The sequence below is a fragment of the Martes martes genome (genome assembly GCF_963455335.1).
Source record: "Martes martes genome assembly, chromosome: 9".
Classification (NCBI taxonomy): Eukaryota; Metazoa; Chordata; class Mammalia; order Carnivora; family Mustelidae; genus Martes; species Martes martes.
This window is the reverse complement of record NC_137896.1, coordinates 78,424,424-78,448,539: the sequence shown is the minus strand read 5'-3', so window position 1 is coordinate 78,448,539 and position 24,116 is coordinate 78,424,424. Positions and strand designations below refer to the sequence as shown.

Sequence of the window (24,116 nt, the reverse complement as noted above, 5' to 3'; positions counted from 1 at the left end):
CCATTTGTACCTTTAATTTACAAAGATTTTTTGAACTCTGTGAATGTATCATTTTTGCAAAAAATTAAATAAAAACCAACATTACAAATCAGTAACATGCTGAATTAGGTGACTAGTAGCCAAAGGAATTCAGAAAAAAACAAGAGTTCAGCGTTTTTTTTAGAGCCTTCTCAACCTCTTGCAAGATTAGAACTAGAAGGGACTTTAGATGCCATTGTGTCTGACTTCCCACTCAATTCTGGCATGTCTCGTACAATCACAAGAGATGGACTTTTCCGGTGTCCTTTCCTAAGCCCTGTACCATGCATGGACAGTGCTGATCCAGGGATCACAATGCATAAAGAGGTCAGTCTCTGTCCTTGATGGCCTTATGATCTCCCAAGTGCCCTTTAATTGAAATACCATGGAGATTTTAAAATCCCAGGTTAAAAAACAAAGTGATAAGATGCTTGGAAGGAAGATAAAATTAGGGAAAGCAGCACAGTTAAGAAGTAAGTAAGAAAGAAAAAGCAGCATTTGAAATAACTCTCACAGGATGGGTCACGTGTTGACAATCGGAGGGCTGGGATACCAGGTGGAGAGAGCATAATGTTCAGGAAATTCTCAGGTTTGACTGGCCACAGTGGTAGAATAGTGGCATGGAAATCTGGGTGGGATCATGCTGTAGACTATACTGAGTTGGCACTCAGAATACCAGTCTGAGGTATTTCTTTTTTTAATTGAATAGAAATCTCTTCTTGAGATTTTCAGGTGAGTGAGCATTCTCTTTTCCATCTAATAACCCATAAGCAGAAGCTCCCTGGAAGTAGTAAGAATTGAGCTAGGCCTTCAAAGATCAGTAGAATTTATTTATATATTTGTTTTGTTTATTTATTTATATTTACTTATTTACTATTATTTAACAAGATTTTATTTATTTATTTGACAGAGAGAGAGAGAAAGCACAAGCAGGGGGAGCAGCAGGCAGAGGGAGAGGGAGAAGCAGGCTCTTCACGAAGTGGGAAGCTGGATGCGGGACTTGATCCTAAGACCCTGGGATCGTGACCTGAGCTGAAGGCAGACGCTTAACCATCTGAGCTACCTCAGTGCCCCATGGATCAGTAGAATTGAGAAAGCATTCTTGATAGAAAGAAGATCCTAAGTCCAATATAGATGGACACCACTGAAGAACTCTGAGCAGGAAAGAGCATGACAACGCTGTGTATTGGAAGGATAGCCATTTTGCTGTTTAGAATAGAAAGGAGGAAGAATTGCCTGAGGCACAGTGACACTTTCTCCATAGTCTCAAGAAGACACTGAAGGTGGCAGTGATGGGAATGGAAAGAGACCCACTGGAAACACCAACCCTCTGCCATCTCAAAGGTCCTCTTTGCTTGGATTTACAAAAAGGAACTTTTAACTCACTTGCTAGTCCTCAGAGAAGAGATCATTCTTAGCTCAATGCTCCACCTTTTCTGCTTACCAGTATTTTTCTGGATCATCTCTGTAGTCTCTCTGTCTCTTCATGGGCAGGAGTGGCAGCTATGCTCATCCCAGCCCTACTGCTCTTTGGCATTTTGCTGCAGTTTGGGTTGCTTTTGGATTATGTTGATGGTGTGCTAAAACTTTCCATTCTCGGACATCTTCTGCCAGGCTGGAGGAGAAGATGTTCAGTTGGTGGTGAGAGGTAACCAATACTAGATTCAACTTTCTCATTTTACAGGTAAGGAAATAGAGGTCCAGAGAATTAAAGGGACATGCTCAAATCACAGAGAGAAGGGGGCAGTTAGGAACTGAACTAGGTCTTTTGACTCCAAGTGCTAGACATTTTTTAGTATAACTTACAGTTTCTACTGAGGAATGCTCATATTTACTGAACAGTTATTATGTGTTATGCACTGTGTTAAAGCTTTTCTATCATCATTTAATCCCCCCAATGACCCTATGAGGTAGAAACTATCATTATTTCTACCTCTTCAAACAAGAAACTTAAGGTCATAGAGACAAAGTAATTTTCCCAAAGTCACACAGTTAGGAAGTTGCAAAGCCAGTATCTGAATCCAGGTCTGACTCCAAGTATTTATTCAAGTATAAGAACCCCCTTAAAATTATTTATTAAAAATATTTGACAGCCTAACCCTGAATAGAAGTTCTACTTTTAACATTTACTTTTTGAGAAGATTTAGTGGACTCAGTAATGCCTTTGATTTAATCTGTATTTGAATAATTAGTGTCTACATACATTTTGGAAAACATACATATAGAAAATAATAGTATGTGTATGTGGGTATGAGTTTCAGAACTTATCAGTGGGTAGAAGAGGGAGTTGGTGAGGTGTGGGAAGGTGGTGGCTTGGGAAATACAGTAAGATGAGCAACCTCATTAGAGTGATATTTTAAAGCTTTTCTGTTCTCTGATGCAACTTGATGCACCAAGCTGGAGGTATGAATGAAGTCACACATTTGTTTGGTTCATTACTCCTACTTGCAAAACTCATGACCTTGGGCCCCGCAACAAAATTTCCTACTTAAACTAGTACTCCTGGGATGCTCTGAGAGGCAGTGAATAAACACTCTTATACTTGCTGATGGACCCTGTATATTTGTTGTGTGTCTTGCTGCTTTCCCCAGTGTCCTGCTCAGTGCCACTGTGTGCCAATATACTGCTAGCGCACAGTGGGGAGAGTGGGGGGAGGAGTGGAACAAAACATGCTTTAGTCTTCTTTGTTAGAACCAATGTGTTACAGAGTTTAGAGAAACATCTCTTTGTAATTTTTAATTGAGTATAATTTATACAGTTAATAAAATGCACAGCATACCATGTTCAGTTCAGTGAATATTCACCATTGTATATGCTCGTGTAATAAAAAAGGATAGAATATCCCAGATGTTTCTCTTATACTTCTCTTAGTGTCAATTCCCTGGTCCTCCAGAGGCAGCCACTTTCTAATTTGTCATCTTAGATCAGTTTTAACTTCATCTAAATGGAAGTATACAATACAAATCCTTTGTGTTTGGCTTCTTTTACTTTTTTTTTTTGCTTCTTTTACTCAAAGGATATATTCAAGATTCATCCATGTGGTTGCATGTATCAATAGTTCATTCTTTATACTTTTAAGTTATACCCCATGCATCGATGTGCCACAATTTGTTTTTCTAACTTCCTATAGATGAATATTTGGGTTGTTTCCTATTTTTTTTGCTATTATGAATAAGTTGTAATTAATATTCTTGTGCAAGTCTTTTAGGGGAAGCATGTTTTCATTTCTCTTGTGTAAATACCTAGTAGTGAAATTGCTAGGTCATAGGGTAGATGTATATTTAGCTTTGTAAGAAACAGCTAGTTCTCCAAAGTGATTGTACCATTATACACTTGCACCTAGCAATATGTGAACATTTTACTTGCTTCACATTGTCTCCAACATTTGGCATTGCCAGTGCTTATTTTCGTTTTTCTAGTGGGTGTGAAATTGTGGTTTTAATTTACACTTCAAGATGATGTTGAGCACCTTTCATGTTTAATTGGCCATATCTTATTTTGGGAGGTGTTTTTGGGTATTAAAAAATAAGGCTGCTAGTTTTTTTTTTTTTTTTTTTTTTTTTAAAGATTTTATTTATTTACTTGCCAGAGAGAGAGAATGAGCACAGGCAGGCAGAGTGGCAGCAGAGGCAGAGGGAGAAGCAGGCTCCCTGCCGAGCAAGGAGCCGGATGTGGGACTCTATCCCAGGACGCCAGGATCATGACCTGAGCCGAAGGCAGCCGCTTAACCAACTGAGCCACCCAGGCGTCCCAAGGCTGTTAGTTTTAAATGTTTCATTTGTAGATATTCTTTATATATGCTGGATATATGTCCTTGTCATGTATTATAAATATTTTTCCCAGTCTGTGGATGGCCTATACATTTTCTTAATGGTGTCTTTTTTTTTTTTTTTTAAGATTTTATTTATTCATTTGTCAGAGAGAGAGAGAGAGAGAGAGCGCCAGCAAGCAGAGTGGCAGGCAGAGGGAGAAACAGGTTCCCACGGAGTAAAGAGCCTGATGCGGGACTTGATCCCAGGGCCTGGGATCATTACCTGAGTTGAAGGCAGATGTTTAATTGACAGAGCCACCCGGGCATCTCCCCTAATGGTGTCTTTTGACATCCAGAATCATTTTTATTCTGATTATGCTCCAGATACTCTGATCACCTAACAAACTATCCCCCAATTTCTTTACTTAAAATAATGGCAACAATTATGTTGTTCACAAATCTGTAATTTTGGTAGGACTCAGTAGGGATAGCTTGTCTCTAGTCTCTGGACACCGTTGGTGTCTGCTGGGGTGGGGTAATAGCTGGGGGCTGAAATCTTCTGAAGCCTTGATCACTCATATGTCTGCCCCTATGTAAGGTTCCACTTAGACCTTAGATGGAGCTGTTGGCAGGAATGCATACCATGACCCCTTCATGTTGCTGGGTTCCAAAGGTGAGAGAATCTCAAGGAAGAGAGTCAAATGGAAACTGTTTATTTTTTTCTGACTTAGCTTCAGAAGTCACATAGCATCACTTCTGCTTTACTCTATGATTTGGAGCAATTACAAACTCACCCTGGTTCCAGGGAAGGGTTAATTGTTTCTACTTCTTAGTGGAGAGTGGCAATGTTTTGGAAGACCAGGTGGGACTGGATATATTGCTCCACCTACTTTTGGAAGATAGAATCTGCCCCATCTAATTCTAATATATCAGTGTATTCTTTGTTAATGCTTTTTATAACCATCCTGAGATTTTTGCCTACCTAAAGGTTATAAAGCTATTCTATTTTTTTTCTTCTGATAATGTATGGTTCTATATTCACATTCAGGCCTGTAATCTATCTTTCTTGAATTAATTATTGTGTAAGGAGTGAGGTAGATATTGAGGTTGACTTTGTTTTTCATACAGATACCTAACTGATTCAGCACCATGTGTCAGGCTTTCCTTTTTAACAAAAATTGAAGTCAGTTGACCATATATATATATGGTCAATATGTATGGGTTGATTTATGGAATCTCTGCATTTTTCTGTTGATCTATTTGTCTATTCTTTCATCAATATTAAACTGTAATCAAACTATATCAAACTTTATGATAAAGCTTGAAATCATATAATAAAATTCCTCTGATTTATTATTCTTTTTCACATATTTTGGATATTCTATGCCCATATAACTTTTAGACTTTTATAAATTTTTATAACTTTTATAAACTTTTATAAACTTTTATATAACTTTTATAAACTTTTATAAATTTTTCAAAAAGTCCTGCTGGAATTTTGGTTGGAATGACATTGAATCTATGGATCCATATAGGTGGAATGGACTTTTAATAATACTTGTCTTCTAACTCGTGAGCACAGTATATCTTTCTATTTCTTTACCTCTTCAATTTCTCTCTGTAAAACTTTTTTTTGTGCCTCATACATTTTCCAACAGATTTATTTCCAGACATTTTATGTTTTTTGATGATGTTTTAAATAGGATTTAAAAATTTTTTTCTTTAAAAAAAAAAAACTTTATTTATTTGAGAGAGAGAGAACGTGAGAGAGAGAGCACAAGCAGGGTTGGAGGTAGAGGAAGAAATAGACTCCCTGCAGAGCAGGAACCTCTGGAACTCAATCCCAGGACCCTGGGATCATGACCTGAGCCAAAGGCAGATGCTTAACCAACTGAGCCCCCCAAGAACCCCTAAAAAATTATTTTTTAATTATTCATCAGTATTACATTGAAATTAAATTGCTTTTGGTATCTTAGTCTTGTATCTTATGACCTTGCTAAATTCATTTATCACTTCTACTCCTTCTTTTGTAGAGTCCATAGGACTTTCTACTGTGCAATCAAATTGTCTGCAAATAATAATGGCTTTATTCTTTTCTAACATTCATGTGTAGCATTTTTTTTTCTTGACTTATTTCACTGGCTAGGACTTCTAACATATACTGAAAAGAAGTGGTGAGAATGGATATAAGTATAATATTACCAGTATGTTTCTTATAGATTCTTTTTATCAAATTAATGAAGTTCTCCCTCTCTTCCTATCTTCTTAGTTTGCTGAGAGGTTTTATGTTTTTTTTGGTTATATATTTTTTTGATTGAATGGATATTGAATTGTGTTAATTGCTGTTTCTGTATCTCATGAGATGATTATGTAATTTCTTTTCTCCTTTAATTTCATTGTACAATTTTCAAATGTTAAACCAATCTTGCATTCCTGGATCAACTTCATGGAAATAATCTCTCTATATATAACCATCTATCTATCTATCTATATATGTAAATTGTTTTTGCTAATATGTGGTTAAGAATTTTTCATCTATGTTCATGAAGGATGTTTGTTCTTATAATATCTTTGTCAGGTTTTGATATCAGTGTTAAATGAACCTCATGTAATGAGTGAGGAAATGTTCTCTGTAATTTCTGAAAGTAATTGTGTAAAGTGGATATTAATTCTTTAAATATTTATATAATTAATTGGTGAGGCCATCTGTTCCTGGTGATTTCTTTATTGGTAGGTATTTTATTAGGAGTTTAATTTCTTTAATAGGCATAGGGCCTTTTCTATTTTCTGTTATTCCTTATCTGAATTCTAGTAAGTTTCATTTTTCAAGGAGTTTTTTGATTTGATAGAAATTGTTGCTATTTTAGCATTCATTTTTATATAATATCCCCCTACTATTCTTTTAATATTTGTAGGATTTTCAGCAATGTCTCCTCTTTTGCTCCTTGGTAATTTGTGTTTTTCCTTTTTATCAGTTTTGGTAAGGATTTATGTGTTTTATTAATTTTTTCAAATATTCAACTTTTAATTTTTTCATTTCCTTGTCATTTAATTTATTTCTGCTATTAATTTTATTATTTGCTTTCTTCTAATTAATGTTAGTTTTAATTTGCTCCTTTTTTCTTGATTTTTATGGTAAAAATTTAGGTCTTTAACTCTTTCCTAATATAGGCACTTATAGCTCTAAATTTTCCTCTAAGCTCAGCTTTATCTGTATCTCACAAATTTTCCTCTGTTATATTTTCTTTATTAATCAGAGATATTTTCTAATTTCTTTTTTAAAAGATTTTATTTATTTATTTGACAGAGAGAGAGAGCACACAAGCAAGGGAAGCAGCAGAGGGAGAGAGAGAAGCAGTTCTTTGCTGAGCAGGGAGCCCAATGAGCGGCTTGATCGCAGGACACTGGGTTCATGACCTGAGCCAAAGGCAGATGATTAACTGACTGAGTCACTCAGGCGCCCCACTGAATTTTTTCTAGTTTCTCTTATGATTTCTTCTTTGACTTACAAGTTATTTAGAAATGAGTAATTAAAATTGGAGACATTTCAAGATTTTCTGTTCTTTTGGTAATTCATATCTAATTTAATTCCATTGTGATCAGAAAGTTTATTTTGTTACTTTAATATGATTTTGAGCCTTGATCATCTTTTCAGCATTGTTTTATGGCCCAGCATATAGTCTCTCTTGTTGAATGTTTTAGGTGCACTTGAAATTAATGAGTATTTGCAGGTTTGGGGAATAGCATTTTATATTTGGTGGTGTTGGTTGTGATCTCTCCTCTTTCATTTGTGATTTTATCTATTTGGATACTTTCTCTTTTCTTTTGATAAATCTGGCTAGGGGTTTATCAATATTATTAATTCTTTTGAAGAACCAACTCTTAGTTTTGTTGATCTGTTCTGTCGTTTTTCTATATTGTTTATTTCTGCTCTAGTCTTCATTATTTTCCTTCTTCTGCTGGCTTTAGGCTTTATTTGCTGTTCCCTTTCCCAGCTCCTTTAGGTGTAAGTTTAGGTTATGTATTTGAGACTTTTCTTGCTTCTTGAGGCAGGCCTGTATGGCAATGTATTTCCCTGTCAGGACTGCCTTTGCTGCATCCCAAAGGTTTTGGACTGTTATGTTTTCATTTGCTTCCATGTATTTTTAAAAATTTTGTCTTTAATTTCCTGGTTAACCAATCATTCTTTAGTAGGATATTCTTTAACCTCCATGTATTTGAGGTCTTTCCAAATTTTTTCTGTGGTTGACTTCAAGTTTCATAGCATTGTGGTCTGAAAATATGTATGGAATGATCTTGATCTTTTTGTACTTGTTGAGGGTTGATTTGTGTGATCCAGTATGTGATCTATTCTGGAGAATGTTCCACGTGCACTTGAAAAGGATGTGTATTTTGTTGCTTTAGGATGAAACGTTATGAATATATCTGTTAAGTCCATCTGGCCCATTGTGTCATTTAAAGTCATTGTTTTCTTGTTAAACTTCTGCTTAGATGATCTGTCCATTGCTCTGAGTGGGGTCTTAAAGTCCCCTCTATTATTGTATTATTACCAATGAGTTTCTTTATATTTATTATTAATTGATTTATATATTTGGGTGTTCCCAAGTTGGGGCATAAATATTTATAATTGCTAGATCTTCTTGATGAAGAGACTCCTTAATTATGATATAGTGCTCTTCATCTCTTATTACTTTCTTTCGTTTAAAATCTAGTTTGCCTGATATAAATATAAACTCTGGCTTTCTTTTGACATCCATTAGCATGACAGATTGTTTTCCATGTCCTCAATTTAATCTGCAGGTAACTTTAGGTCTAAAATTAGTCTGTTGTGGGCAGCCTATAGATGGATCATGTGTGTGTGTGTGTGTGTGTGTGTGTGTGTGTCTTGTCAGAGAGAGAGAGAGAGAGTACAAGCAGAGGGAGTGGCAGAGGCAGAGGGAGATGCAGGCTCCCCAGTGAGCAAGGAGCTTGACGTGGGACTCCATCTTAGGACCCTGGCATCATGACCTGAGGCAAAGGCAGATGCTCAACAAACTGAGCTACCCAGGTGCCCCTTTTATGTTTTTTTTTTTTTTAAATCGATTCTGATACCCTGTGTCATTTTTAAAAAAAAGATTTATTCATTTATGAGAGAGAGTGTGCTGGGGGAGGGGCAGAGGGAGAGGGAGAGAGAGAATCTCAAGCAGATTCCTTGCTGAGTGTGGAGCCCGACTTGGGACTTGATCCCATTACCCTGAGATTATGACCTGAGCTGAGATCAAGAGTTGGATGCTTAATCACTGAACTACCCAGGTTCCCCTCTGATACCCCGTGTCTTTTGATGGAGCATTTAGTCCATTTACAGTCAGAGTGATTATTCAAAGATATGAATACAGTTGTATTGTGTTACCTGTAGAGTTTGTGTTTCTGGTGATGTTCTCTGCTCCTTTCTAGTCTTTGTTGTTTTGGGTCTTTTTTTCCCCACTCAAAATTTCCCCTTAATATTTTTTGCAGGCTGGTTTGGTGGTCATGAATTCTTTTAGTTTTTGTCTGGGAAAGTCGTTATCTCTCCTTCTAATCTGGATGACAGCTTTGTTGGATAAAGTATTCTTGGCTGCATATTTTTCCCATTCAGCATGTTGAATATATCCTGCCACTTGGCTCTGGACTGCCCAGTTTCCCTGGATAAATCTGCTGCAAACCTAATCTGTCCTCTCTTGTAGGTTAAGTACTTTTTCCCCCCTTACTGCTTTCAGGATTCTTTTCTTGTTTGTGTATTTTGTGAATTTAACTATGATGTGACTTGGCAATGGTTAGCTTTTGTTGAATTTAATGGAAGTTCTCTGTGCTTCCTGGAATTTGATACCACATCCTTCCCCACATTAGGAAGTTTTCAGCTATAATTTGCTCAAATAAACCTTCTGCCACTTTTTCTCTCTTTCCATCTTCTGGGACTCCTATGACACGAATGTTATTCCATTTGAATAAGCTGCTGAGTTGTCTGAGTCTGCCTTCATGATCCATTACATTTGTTTCTCTTTTCTTTTCAACTTCATTATTTTCCATGGTTTTATCTTCTATATCACTTATTTGTTCCTCTGATTCATCCATCTTTTTTTTTTTTAATATTTTATTTATTTGACAGACAGAGATCACAAGTAGGCAGAGAGGCAGGCAGAGAGAGAGAGGGAAGCAGGCTCCCTGCTGAGCAGAGAGCCCGATGCGGGGCTCGATCCCAGGACCCTGGGACCATGACCTGAGCCGAAAGTAGAGGCTTTAACCCACTGAGCCACCCAGGCGCCCCATCCATCTTTGTTTTTATGGCATCTCTTCAGGTCTGCATTTTGGTTATAGCATTTTTAATTTTGGCCTAAGTAGACTTAATTCTTTTATCTCTGCAGCAAGGGATCCTCTAGTGTCTTCTGTGCTTTTTTTCCAAACCCAGTTAGTATCCTTATAATTGCTGTTTTAAATTCTAGTTCAGACATCTTACTTGTATCTCATTGATTAAGTTTTTGGTAATCATTTCTTCCTGTTCTTTCTTTTGGGGTGAATTCCTCATTTTTGTCATTTTGGGGAGATATAGAGCAAAATAAAACAAAATTAAAACTAAGAATTGGAAAAAAAACAACAACAAAATAAAATACATAGAGGCTAGATCCTAGGTGCATTTTAGTCTGCTTGTTATGAGAGTGTTGATAGAAAAAAGGTAGAAAGAAAGAAAAGAAGAAAAGGAGAAAAAAATAAAGAATATATGAAATAAATTAAAAAATAAAAAATTATTCTTTCTGTATCCAAAAAACAAACTAAAAAAACAAAAACAAAGATAAAAACAAGAAACAAAAGACTTAAGGAACCCCCAAAGAACACTAGCTGCTGTTTTCCCTAGAGCTAAAGTTTTGAAGCACTCTGGATCAGTAGACTTGGTGTGGGCGAGGGGTTTGTTCTGGTTTTCTGGAGGATGGTCCTGCTGCTCTGATTCTAAGCCCTGGTGGAGTTGTGCTTGCCCCGTGTAGGGGGCAGGGGCTTGGTGTAGGTACTCCATTCTCCACTTGGTGATGCTCTTCCGCTCACTGAGGTGGATCAAGTTGGTGGGCCAGGGAGAAAAATGGCTTCGCCTTGTTCTTTCTCTCTTCTGTGGAGCAGGAAATGCATGTCACCCCTCTTCAGTAAGCCCTCACAGATGCAGTGACCCTGCCTTTGTCCTTGGCTTCTGTCAGGTCCCTGCCTTCACCCTGTCTGAGTCTGAGCTGTCTGCCTGCCAAATGGTGCTTCACTCCTGTGTTTTATCTCAGGCATGGCTGTAGTTTCAAGACCCCACACTTCAGAGACCCTGCACTGTGGTTCCCCCACTGATCCTCTGGAGGAGGATCTCCTTGCTTTGTGCCCAGTGCTGGCTTGTCACAGAAGACAGTCACATGACTGCACAGTGGTTCAGAGTTTATGGTAAATCACAACACACAGACGATGCCAGGGTTTGCAGCCCTGCATCAGTGTCTTTATTCTATACTGGTGAGTGGGTTAGCTCCATGGTGCCCACAGGGTCCTCTGTCCAGGGAGACGCCATATGGCTTCTACCAAATGCACTCTAAGCAGGGGAACTGCTTCTCCCCGTGATCCTGGGGATCCTCAGGCTGCCCTGCTGGGGCTCAGCTCTTTTCTTCCACCAGAGCATGGCTTAGCTTCTCAGGTGTGAACATGGCAATGTTGTAGACCTCTGAAAGTCACAATCTGTGCTTCACTGTTTATAGAAAACTGGTGGTATTGTAACTCTCTCCTTTTCCCCCACCCATGGTTTTGGGGAATGGTTTTCTTGTGCAGGTGCCTGACCATGTTTTAACTCTTTCCCCTCTGCCCCCCACTTTTTCTCTTTCCTTCTCTCTTGCTACTCTGGGCAGGGAACATGGCTCTTTTCTCCCACAAACTCTCTGCAGTTTCTATCTTCCATGGGTCATTTGTCTGGTTTGTAGATGTGCAGCTTAGTTCTCTTCAACTTCAGATCAATTTCTTGGGTGTTCAGAATGATTTGATATTTATCTAGCTGTGTTTGAGGGAGGAGGCAAACTTAGGGTTGCCCTATTCCTCCGCCATCTTACCTCTCTCCATCTGGAAAATAGCACTTTATAAATGTTAATTATGTCAAGCTGTTTGAATGTGGTATTCAATTCTTATATTCTTACTGACTTTTTTTTGACTATTACGTCAATTACTGAGAGAAAGGTATTAAAATCTACAGCTGTGAAAGTAGATTTCTCTTTAGCTTTGTCAAGGTCTGCTTTTTGAATTTTGAAATGCTGTTATGAGTCGCTACACATTTAGGATTGATTGTAAGGTTTTTCTAATGAATTGACTTCTTTTTATTAATTTTTAAAAATGTTTTAATTTTTTAATTAATATATAATGTATTATTAGCCCCAGGGGTACAGGTCTGTGAATTGCCAGGTTCATACACTTATGAATTGACTTTTTTATAATTATGGAATGCTCTCTTTATCTCTGGTAATATGTTTTGTCTAGAAGCTTACTTTGTCTGATTTTACCATAGCACATTAGCTTTCTAATACTTAATGTTTATATAGAACATCTTTTTCTGTCTACGGCCACACCACCCTGAACGTGCCCGATCTCGTCTGATCTCAGAAGCTAAGCAGGGTCGGGCCTGGTTAGTACTTGGATGGGAGAATATCTTTTTCTACTCCTTTCCTTTTTTATTATTTTTATAGTTTTATTATTTATTATTTTTTCAAAAAATTTAAGTATCAATTTTAGTTAACATACAGTGCAATATTAGTTTCTGGAGTAGAATTCAGTGATTCATCACTTGCACACAACACCCAGTGCTCATCACGAGTGTCCTCTTTATACCCATCACCCATCTAGCCTGTCTGCCACCCACCTCCCTCCATCAACCCTGTTTGTTCTCTGTAGTTAAGAGTCTCTTATGGCTTGTTTCCTCTCTCTTTTTTTTTTCTTTCTCCCCTTCCCCTATGTTCATCTGTTTTATTTCTTTCTTTCTTTCTTTTTTTTTTTTTTAAAGATTTCATTTATTTATTTGTCAGAGAGAGTGAGCACAGGCAGACAGAGAGGCAGGCAGAGGCAGAGGGAGAAGCAGGCTCCCTGCTGAGCAAGGAGCCTGATGTGGGACTTGATCCCAGGACCCTGGGATCACGACCTGAGCCGAAGGCAGCCGCTTAACCAACTGAGCCACCCAGGCGTCCCTCATCTGTTTTATTTCTTAAATTCAACATATGAGTGAGATCATATGGTATTTGTCTTTCTCTGACTAACTTATTTCACTTTGCATCATACACTCTAGCTCTATCTACATCATTGCAAATGGCAAGATTTAATTCTTTTTGATGGATGACTAATATTCATGTATGTGTGTGTGCATATATATATAGATATATGTCTATATCTATATCTATATCTATATCTATATCTATATCTATAGTTCCATTGTGTGTACATATATATACACACCACATCTTCTTTATCCATTCATCAATTGATGGACATTTGGGCTCTTTTTCCATAGTTTGGCTATTGTTGATAACGCTGCTATAAGCATCAAGCATTGGGGTGCATGTACCCCTTTGAATCTATATTTTTATATCCTTTGGGTAAATACCTAGTAGTGTAATTGCTAGATCATAAGGTAGTTCTGTCTACTCTTTTCCTTTTAATCTACCTGTGAATTTATATTTAACATATGTTATTTTTAAATAGCATGTAGGTAAGTCTTTTTTATTAAGTCTGACAATTTTTGCTTTACCCTGGGTGTGCTTAATCTGCTTACATTTAATATAATTAATGTATGATTAGGGGCGCCTGGGTGGCTCAGTGGCTTGGGGCCTCTGCCTTTGCCTCGGGTCGTGGTCTCGGGGTCCTGGGATCGAGCCCCGCATTGGGCTCCCTGCTTGGCGGGGAGCCTGCTTCCCTTCCTCTCTCTCTGCCTGTCTCTCTGCCTCCTTGTGATCTCTGTGTGTAAAAAATAAATAAATAAAATTTAATTAATGTATGATTGGGTTTAAGTCCACCATCTTGGCTTTTTACCATCTGTTCTTTGCTCTTTACTTCCTTTTCTCCCCTGTATTCTTTTGGACAAATCAAGTATTTTTTGATACTCTGTTTTGTCTTCTCTATTGCTTTTTAGCTATGCTTTTTTGTTATTTTTATAGCACTTGCTCTTTAGAAATTAAACCTTGTGTCTTTAAATGGTCACAATCTACCTTCAACTATGTTTATACTATTTTACAAACAATGCAAAAAAACCTTATAGCAACAATTCCATGTACCTGACTCTTGCCCTTTAAATCCTCTTGTTTTTATATATTTTACTTCTTTTTGTGTTGTAAATCTCATGACATATTATTATTATTGTTGTTATTATTGTTTTAAAAAGTGAATAATTTTTTTAAAAGATTATTTATTTATTTATTTGACAGTCAGAGATCACAAGTAGGCAGAGAGGCAGGCAGAGAGAGAAGAGAAAGCAGGCTCCCCTTGGAGCAGAGAGCCTGATGCGGGGCCCGATCCCAGAACTCTGGGATCATGACCTGAGCCGAAGGCAGAGGCTTTAACCTATTGAGCTACCCAGGTGCCTCCAAAGTCAATAATTTTTATAGAATTTAATGTATAATATATATTACAATATATATTACATATATATAAAGAGAATAAAAATATATATTTTATACACAAACACACATAACTTTGGGGGGGGCCTTTGTTGGGATACTGGTTTTCTGGGGATGAATTCTCTGTTTTTATCTATGAAAATGTCTATATATTGCCCCTATTTTTACAGGATGTGGAACATTAAGATGATAAGTTTTCTCCTTTTCAGCACTATAGAGTTGTTTCAGTTTTCTAGCTTCATTCTTATTGTTGTTTTCTGTAATAATATATATTCTTTCCCCTCTGGTTACTTTTGTGAATTTTCTTTTTTTTTTTTTTTTTTTTTTTTTTTAAGATTTTATTTATTTATTAGTCAGAGACAGAGAGGGAGAGAGAGTGAGTGAGCACAGGCAGAGGCAGAGGGAGAAGCAGGCTCCCTGCCAAGCAAGGAGCCCGATGTGGGACTCGATCCCAGGACGCTGGGATCATGACCTGAGCCGAAGGCAGCTGCTTAACCAACTGAGCCACCCAGGTGTCCCTACTTTTGTGAATTTTCTTTTTATCTGTGAGTCTCAGCAGTTTAACTGTGACATTTTAAGGTATGGTTTTCTTTGTATTTGTCCTGCTTGGGTTCACTGAGCTTCTTGGATCTACACATTGATTTTGAAAAGTACTTGACTGCCATTTCTTTAAAAAAAGAAGAATGAAAGGAAAGAAAGAAAAACATACTTGCCCTGTTATCTTTCTTTTTTTTCTTCTAGAATTTCAATTACATGTTTTCTAGATCATTTGATATTATCCCTCAGTTCTGTCCCTCCCTCCCCCCCATTTTACTCTTTGTTTTTGTTTGGATATTTTCTATTTTGTCTTCAAATTTATCGATCTATTCCCTGCTATATCTAATTTGATGTTAAATTTATTAGACACATTTCTCATTTTTGATTTTTTTTTTTTTCATTTCTGTTGTTTCCATTTGGGTCTTTTTTATAGTTATCTTCTGTTTTCTGAAATCCCTAATTTGTTCATGCTTTTATTTTTCTCCCCTAGATTTTTAAAAATGTCATTGTTATTTTAAAGTCCCTATCTAGGCCGTTTCTGGGTCTTATTAGATTGACTATTTCCTCTTTTGACATTGGTAAGATTTTCTTGCATTTTTGTACCTTTCATGTAGCTTGATGTTTGGAGACATTTTGTGTAGAATAAGAGTGGAGTAAGTAATATTCACCTCTAGAAAAGAAGATCATCTTTTTTTTTTTTTTTTCCTGATGGCATTTGTGAGAGGATTGAGTTAATCTCATCTGTAGTTCAGCTAAGTCTGGGCTTGATTGCAGCTTAAGTTAGAGTCTTCGTTCCACTGGCTTAAAATGGTTTGAGAAAAAAATTAAGACTCGCTTTACCAAAATTAAGGATATGAATACTGGTGAGATTCCAGAAAATTCCTTATGCCTTAGAATCTGGCTGTCAGCTTTCAGCTCCCTTACTGGAGAGTACTCTTTGCTTTCCAATTTTGTCCCAGCTTTCTGCATCTTGAGGGTTCTTTCTCTTGCCAGATGTCCTGTCCACATCTTTTGGAAGATGCCTGCAGTGCACTTGGTGGAAGCCCAGAGCACCTCACAGTGATTCCAGATTTCTTGTCCCACCCTGACCTTCAGCCTTGTACTTAGGGAAGGTTGTGAGGACCTCAGGGGGATCTGTGTCAGCTCTTTTGTCCTCCCAGCACTCATGATACTTCCTCTGGACCTACATGAGAACAAGGGGAGCATATTGGTGGTTAGATACAGAGTGACAGTTTTGCTTGGGTTCCTCAAGGTCCTCATCTGTCATGCCATCCAACTCACTGCTATGTTTGTGAAAAGTTTGGTGGCTTTCTCTTAATCCCCATCCATGGGATATTCTTCTTTCTCTACTCCTTCACTAATGATGAAAGCATCATAGCACTCTTCTTGCCAGGAGGGAACCATCACTTTTTGAAATTTAGTTCATTTTCATTTCTTTGCTTCTTAGCTCTCTTATTTTTGTGATGTTGTAGCTTATCTGGCTTTTTTCTTCATGGTTAGAATGGAAGCAACAATCTCTTGTCATTTTCTGCATTCTAATTGGAAATGGTGTTTAGTTTTTTCTATTTTTATTTACTTTCTGTTTCCAGGACCTAAACACCTATCCATTGTAGCTGGGATAGGGATAGGTTTGATTGAATCCAACTAAAAATCTTTACTCCCTTTCTTTGTGGAAAGCTTTCTCTTGGGTGAAGCTCAGAATTTCTGATTCCATCTCTCAGGAGGAATTGTCCCTCCAAGAAGTTCTCAGACCCTATTAAATGTGTTTCTGTTGGGCCCACCCCATCAGTGTCAGAGATATCTGCATCTCACTATTTGAGATGTGGCAAAGTTCCCCACTCCCCAGGTACACAGTGTGTCACTTTGATGTGAGAATACCTCAGAGAGGGGTGACATTTTAGGGACATTTTCAGGTTGGTGACATTAAGGCCTTATGGGAAGGAGAGAGATCTCAGAGTAGGGGTGGGGTTGGAAACTCCTACCTACTAATATTTACTTGGTATCTACTTTGAGTCACCCTCTTTCACAGTGGCGGCACTTGAAATAGATTTTCTCACTTTACATGTAAGGGAGTTGAGACTCAGAGAAATTATATAACTTGCCTAAGTGGCAAAGCAGGGATTTGAACTCACAGCTAACTCACTTCAAAAAAAATTTTTTTTTTCCTTTACTAACATGGAGGAAGGCATAGCAGAGGATGGGAGTGGGCAGACCACTGAATCCCAGTCTAGGCTGGAGCTGACCTTGCTAATGTTGGACATAGGGTTGGAACCAGCATAGGAGCTCTAGTTTCTAAGACTAGAGCTCTTCCTATTAGGATCCCACTATAATCAAACCATGCATTCACTGGGTGACCTTGAGCAGTTTACTTTTTTTTTTTGAGTATTTGTATTTTTCTGAAAATCTGAGGTTCCCAAATTCTTTGAAAATACTCCTAAGGGAAATTGGAAGTAGTACCTCCTCCATGGGTCCTCTTTTCAGCAGGCCTTCCTCCCATTGACTGGATTTGTAGGAAGAAAAGGAGAGAAAACAGCACCCCCCACCCACCCCAAACCCTGCTCATCCCAATCCACACAAGCCTTCTCTCCATGCCAAAGGCCATTTCGCACTTGGCCTCTTCTCCCTGGCACTGTGACTAACGCAGGAAAAGCCAAAGTGTAATTAGTTAATAGCAGAGCTCTTCTGTTAATGGAAAGGGCATTTCAAACTTACTTATGCAAACCGATACTGTAAGATTTGTCAGAAACTATCAATAGGATGCAACAGAGAGGATTCACAGGTCACTTGTCAAGTGGGGACAAAGCTTTTCTAGCCTAAGCTTTGAGACCCAGAGTGGCTCTCTGGACCACAAGCTAGCCTGCAAATAAGACTGCCGGGATAAGAGGCTGGGGACCCTCTTTTGAACCTCTTCCCCCTAGAACTGTCTCAGAACTGTTGTTGCATACCCAACCAGCATTATCTCAGCTTTTCCTCTCTACAGACTGATGAAGTAGGTGCTGTTACTGTCCTCATTTTATAGTTGAGACTTAGATGTGTTATTGACTAAGGTCAAGAAAGAAAAAGTGGTCAGTGGTGGGCCTAGGACTTGAACCCAAGACTACCTGAATTCTAGGTCTAGGTGGCACCTCCCCACTCAGCAGTTAGAGCACTCTAAAACCTGGGTTACTAATAGAAGATGACATTTGGGTCTTCTTAGGGCTGGCAATTGATCACCATACCTATTTTTCTTCCTTTTCCTGGGCTCACAGTTAATACTGTATCTCCTCCCTACCCAACTCCACTCCCCACATGTGATCCTCATGCTCTTAAGCTTTTAGGTGGTCTGAAGTGGACATGATTCCCAGGGCAGCCTTGTGAACCATGTGTCAAAGAGGGTGGATCCAGAAGTTAGAAAGAGCCTACCTAGGTCCTTGATTCACCATTTGGAGGATAACATTCCTACCAAGAACACCTGTATCAGATTCTTTTATTGTGTTAATCCACTTAGATATGAAGGTTTATCAGTTACAGCAACCAGTGTTACCTTAAGCAATAAAAGTGTTACTGACCAGGAAGAAGTTGGAAGGTCACTGAGGAACTGAGGGAGCCAACCTTAATACTCTCTATGATTAAGCTGCCTATGGTGATGGGGTTGAACAAGCTTGATCTTTGTTCTATAGATTCAGATTTGGATGCAGCCTTCACCACAGGTTAGCTGGGAGAGCTTGAGCAATTCATTAAATTTTTCTGAACATCATTATTTTTTGAGAATGAGAATGACATGTATGTAGTTCTGTATGAATTTAATCCATGCAGCAAATTTTATTGAGCACTTACTACTTGCAGTGATTTTTCTAAGTGTTGAGAACAAAGACAGAATCCTTGCCCTTATAGAACTTACATTTGGGTGGGGGGCTGGACAGTAATCATATAAATAAGTATGTCATGGTGATCAGTGATATGGAAAACTAATAAAGCAGTAAGAGGAGATGAGAATACCAGGAATAGGAATACTAGCAGTTCATCTAAGAAAAGTATCTCCAATTAAGGATACTTGAGCTGAGGCCTGAAGGTCGTAAGAAAGTGAGACATGCAGGTATTTGGGCAAAGTGCTTCAGGTAGAGGGATTGGCAGGTTCAAAGGCCTGAGGCTGAATGGTGCTTGGCACGTTGGAGGAGTAGCAAGGTGGTTGGTACAGCTGAAGTGCTGAAGGCAAAGGGTACGTGTGACAGTGTGGGAAAAAGCATCCAGCATAATACCTTTCAATAAATGCTAGTTCTCCTTCCTGTGTGATGGCTTTATAGTCACTCTAGGAAGTCCTCATTGCCAAAAACAAACAAACAAAAATCGAAGCATATCAAACACAAATTTCCTTTATTGACTGGTCAAATGCTTTGAATTTCACCAGGGAGTATTGTTCTTTTAGTCCATGGCTTTGGTTCCTGTATCATGTACATACTCCTGGCAAAGGATAAGATTCTAAGCTATTTTTCATTATTTTGCTTTAAAGGGGTTGATTGGAAGTTTGAGGTTGGAGGGAAAAAAGGGTTTGAGAGAGGAAGTAACTGGGAGTACGGAAAGAGTTGAAGGAAAGATTGAGCTACAGCTGGGGAAAGAGGGAGAAGAGAGAACATGACCTGGCTTGAGGTCACAGTTTGAAGCTCCACTGTGTTGTAGCTTACATGGGTGTCAAAGAAACTTACATCTGTAGACATCACTGATTGAAAGAAAGGATTGCTCTTAACTTACAAGGTTGCCTTGCTTTGAAAGAATGAGTTCCCTATGTCCCCAGGAAACCATGACCCTTGTCCTCTACCCTGTCACTAAAGACTAGCTGAGGGAAGAGTCCCCACAAGAGCATAGACAGTGTCAAAGTTCTGTGTGCCCCTAGGCTCCTGTGCCCTTGGCTCCTGAAATGCCCTTGGTCAGCACTCTTGGTTGCAGACAACAGAAACCACTTTGATTGTTTCAAGAAGAAAATGGATTTATTATGTGATATTTGGTTCCCACCAGAATCATTGTGAGTTAGGAGAGAAGTAAATTCAAGATTAAACTTCTAGAAAATATGCCTCAACTATACTGCAGGATTGGTCTGAAGATGGAACCACCATTACAGCTGCTGAGAACTCAATGCCAGGAACCCATCACCTCTACTGCATGAATTGCTGCCTCCTTTTGCATCTGGAGTCAGACCTGGTCTTCCAAGGCCTGTTTCCTCTGTGTTCGCTTGGCAGAGCTTGGCTCCTCACATTGCGCACTTGCTCATTTCCAGAACAAAGTCATATGTGGATATGTGTAATGACAGAGCTAGGTCATGGTCCTGTATCGTACTTGCAAAAGAAGGTAGGAGTTCGAGTCGTGACTCTATTGAGGATGCAGGGCTGATATGGGAATGTCCCCCAAAACAGAAAGGACTGGAAAAGATAGGTCCGGTGTTTCTTGCAGACAATGTCTACAGAAAGCCCTATTAAAATTCAAAATTTGTACAAAGAACAAAAGGGTTATATTACCTTATCAGGCCCTAGAAAGAAGGATGACTATGAAGATGGTTTTGGCATGGAGTGATCACCCAGGACAGCAACAAATTTGACTGCAGCATGGCAGAGGGACATGCTGGGGGTGGGGTCCTCAGGAGCAGGACCACTATCAAGGAACTCGAAGGAGCCCAAGGCAGGCTTATTGGGCTTAGTCTTTTGATAGTATCCTGCCCTACAAAGAGAACAAGGCCTTCGTGAGAAATGACAGGGAAGGCAAAAAACCCATCTGAGTTTGGTTTGTGTGGGGACTTAATTACTGAGTTATCCTGAAGCCTGCATAAACTCACAGCTCAAAAGAGTGAAGAATTCTTTCTGAGAAAGTTCCAGTAAACAGAACCCTGTAAGTCTTTAGAACCCAGGGATGTTTTCCATTTATTCTGAGCTGGACTCCAAACAGACGTATGTGTCTTTCCCTGATCACTGAGAAGGCCTCTTCCTGTCCTGGATCAATAAACTGCAGATTTGAAGGAGATGATATCCATTGCCATTTTCTGATCTAACCTGATCCCATTTAGAATTTTGGAATAAATTTGGAATAAATTGGAATCCTTGCCTCAAACTGCAACACAAGTTAGAACTTAGAGATGACTCAGTAATGAACGCCCCTCACAACTCAGACACAGATGACTTTGGTGTTATCCAAAGCACTTTCCCACGAAGGGTGAAATTCTCTCGGCAGGGCGGGGCGTGATCAGAAAGAACTTTGCAAGTATCTTCTCCCATTCAGTGGGTTGCCTCTTTGTTTTGTTGACTGTTTCCTTTGATGCTTTTTATCTTGATGAAGTCCCAAAAGTTCATTTTCGCTATGACCCAGCAATTGCACTATTGTGTATTTACCCCAAAGATATAGAGGTAATGAAAAGAAGGACCATATGCACCCCAGTGTTCATAGTAGGAATGTTCACAACAGCCAAATTGTGGAAAGAGCCGAGATGCCCTTCAAGAGATGAATGGATAAAGAAGATGTGGTCTGTATACACAATGGAGTATTACTCAGCCATCAGAAAGGATGAATACCCAACTTTTGCATCAACATGGATGGGACTGGAGGAGATTATGCTAAGTGAGATAAGTCAAGCAGAGAAAGTCAATTATCATATGATTTCACTTATTTGTGGAACATAAGGAATAGCATGAAGGATATTAGGAGAAGGAAGGGAAAAATGAAGGTGGGGAAATCAGAGGGGGAGATGAACCATGAGAGACTATGGACTCTGAGAAACAAACTGAGGGTTTTGGAGGGGAGAACGGGGGGGTGGGTTAGCCTGGGGATGGGTATTAAGGAGGGCAAGGATTGTATGGAGCAGTTGGTGTTATATGTAAACAGTGAATCATAGAACACTACATCAAAAGCTAATGATGTACTGTATGGTGAATAACATAACATAATTTTAAAAAAATAAACACTGGAGATATAAAATGGCTTTTCACTGAAAAAAAAAGAAAAGAAAAGAAGGGAGAACTTTATTTCCTGTTTCCAAACAAGCTTTCTGTCTTGGCTGGGCCCTCGCTCTCTCACCCCTTTGTTCCCCCCGTTGTGCCTTGTCTTCTGCTCCTCCACCTCTCTGGCTTGCCATTTTTCAAGGCAGGCCCATTGCTTCCTCCTCCATGAAGCCTCTAGTCTGACTATTTTGTGAGAAGGGATACAAAAGGGAGGTGCTTTGGAAGTCCTGGAGGCCAGTTTGATTCTGACTTTTGGACGGCAGGAGCCCTGCAAAGCCCAATTCCTGGAGACATCCCATTGACTCGTTTGGCCCCTGAACTTGTCTTGGTTTTAATTTCCCTGAGAAGTTTCTGTTCTTCAGCAACATATGCCCCCCTTTTTCTACTTCAGTAGCCTCAGTGGTAGCTCTCACCACGTTAAACAACGGTCTGATTTGGCATGGAAAAAAGCAGCCAATTGTTTTCTTTAAATCTTAATGTTTTAGGCCCTGGGAACATTTTAAGTAACTACTTAATGAGAAGACTTCTGGTGAAGCACAGGTAAGATCTTAAAGGCTCTAATTGCTCCCCAGAGAAAGCTGTCAGGGTTAAGTAACCTCATTCAGGTTGTGTACGTGGAGCAGGATGAGCAAAACAAGGCAGAAATGAGGAGCAGGGGCTGCAGGGGAGATGTACCCGAACCTGGTGGATGAAACTTCTTGGACCTGGAGGCTCTCTAGAGCTATACCTTGAGCTGTTGACAGTCAGTACCTGCTGGCCAAATGCTATGCCCCCAAATGGTCAAACAAATGACTGACTTTTTCCTGGGCCTGGTTGCCTTCTAATTTGGAACCCAAATTATAGTTCTTTCTTCTGTTCTTTCATTTAAATACAAAACAAAGCCAGACAAAACCAAACCCCCAAACTCTGTTTTCCCTTCTAATCCCCACTTGAACTTTTTATTTGTGCATCATTCATTTGTTTATTCACTACACAAGTGTTTATCAAATGTCTCAATGCTTTCAGGCACCGCTCTAGGTACTGGGGATGCACCCAATTATTCATTGTGGATTTACTGGCAATAAAATGAACTTAAACACGAGAGAAGATAGGATCACCACATCTGCTGGCAGGGGGTGACTCCTGACATAGAATCCCAAAGTGCTGGTGTTTGGGATGGGTCAGTACCCCCCACCCCCAAGTTAAAGCTGTGTGTGGTATGATGGGGGAGTTCTGTCAGGTAATAATAGTTGTTGTGTATCTAAGGCATGTGGAGAGTGAGGCACTTTCAAAATGGGGCTCAAATTGACTTCTTTTTTTTTTTTTTAAGATTTTATTTGTTTTGTTTGACGGAGATCGCAAGCAGGCAGAGAGGCAGGCAGAGAGAAAGAAGAGGAAGCAGGCTCCCCGCCAAGCAGAAAGCCCAACGCGGGGCTCAATCCCAGGATACTGGGATCATGACCTGAGCCGAAGGCAGAGGCTTTAACCCACTGAGCCACCCAGGCACCCTCAAATTGACTTCTTATTTCATTGAACCTAAAAGTCCTTTGTGTGGGCCTTCCCTCTTCCAGGCTGGCAGAGGTGGTCTGTTTGCCCAGCAGCCCCTACAGCCTCCAGGGGTAGAAATGCTGCTGGGCTCCCAAGAGCCATGTTTTCTGGGACCGTTACCCAGACCTAAGTGGGTTTGGGAGCTGTACCTTAGAATTCAGTATGAAAAACAGAGGTGAGAGAAGGGCATGCTGTAGCCCAGACAATTCAGTCTTCTCTTGACTTGTGTGAGACCTAAATTGGGAAGTATTTGGCTGATGGTGAGGGCAGATAAACGTTACGGATTTGATGTAATTCCAGACCTCAGGCTTGAAACTGAGCTTGACCCTTCCTGTTGAGCACTTTTATGCAATACCACTGGACATATAGTAATAAGAAAGGAAACAGAGGAAGGATATCAGTTCAGCCATATGTCAACTCTGGGAGAGAAGATGACACGACAGGGAGAGCAAGGCATGAGATGTGCATCAAGTCAGGAGTTGAAAGAACAAAAGAAAATTCTGTGAAGTTAGAGCTAGTGTGTCCTGGAGGAGACAAATGAGCTGATGTGAGGGAGCTGATATTCCACTATAGGCCATGGGAGGTGTGCGTGTTATGGGGGGGTGGGGGCTTGGCATGTCATCTGACTGTTTAGAACTCTGACAGAACCATATGGCCTGAAATTCAATTTATAACAATTACAAATTGGACTCATTTGTCCTCATA

The 24,116-nt window shown here is 39.3% G+C and overlaps 1 long non-coding RNA gene across 1 annotated transcript in view; it reads left to right on the top strand.

Annotated features, from left to right (window-relative positions):
* Positions 1-1,148: 1,148 nt before the first annotated feature.
* LOC308349666 overlaps positions 1,149-24,116 on the top strand; it is a 408,787-nt gene continuing 385,819 nt past the window's right edge. The window contains exon 1 of the long non-coding RNA XR_013967479.1: positions 1,149-1,702. This is a non-coding gene — a long non-coding RNA (uncharacterized lncRNA). The remainder of the gene's footprint in view (positions 1,703-24,116) is intronic.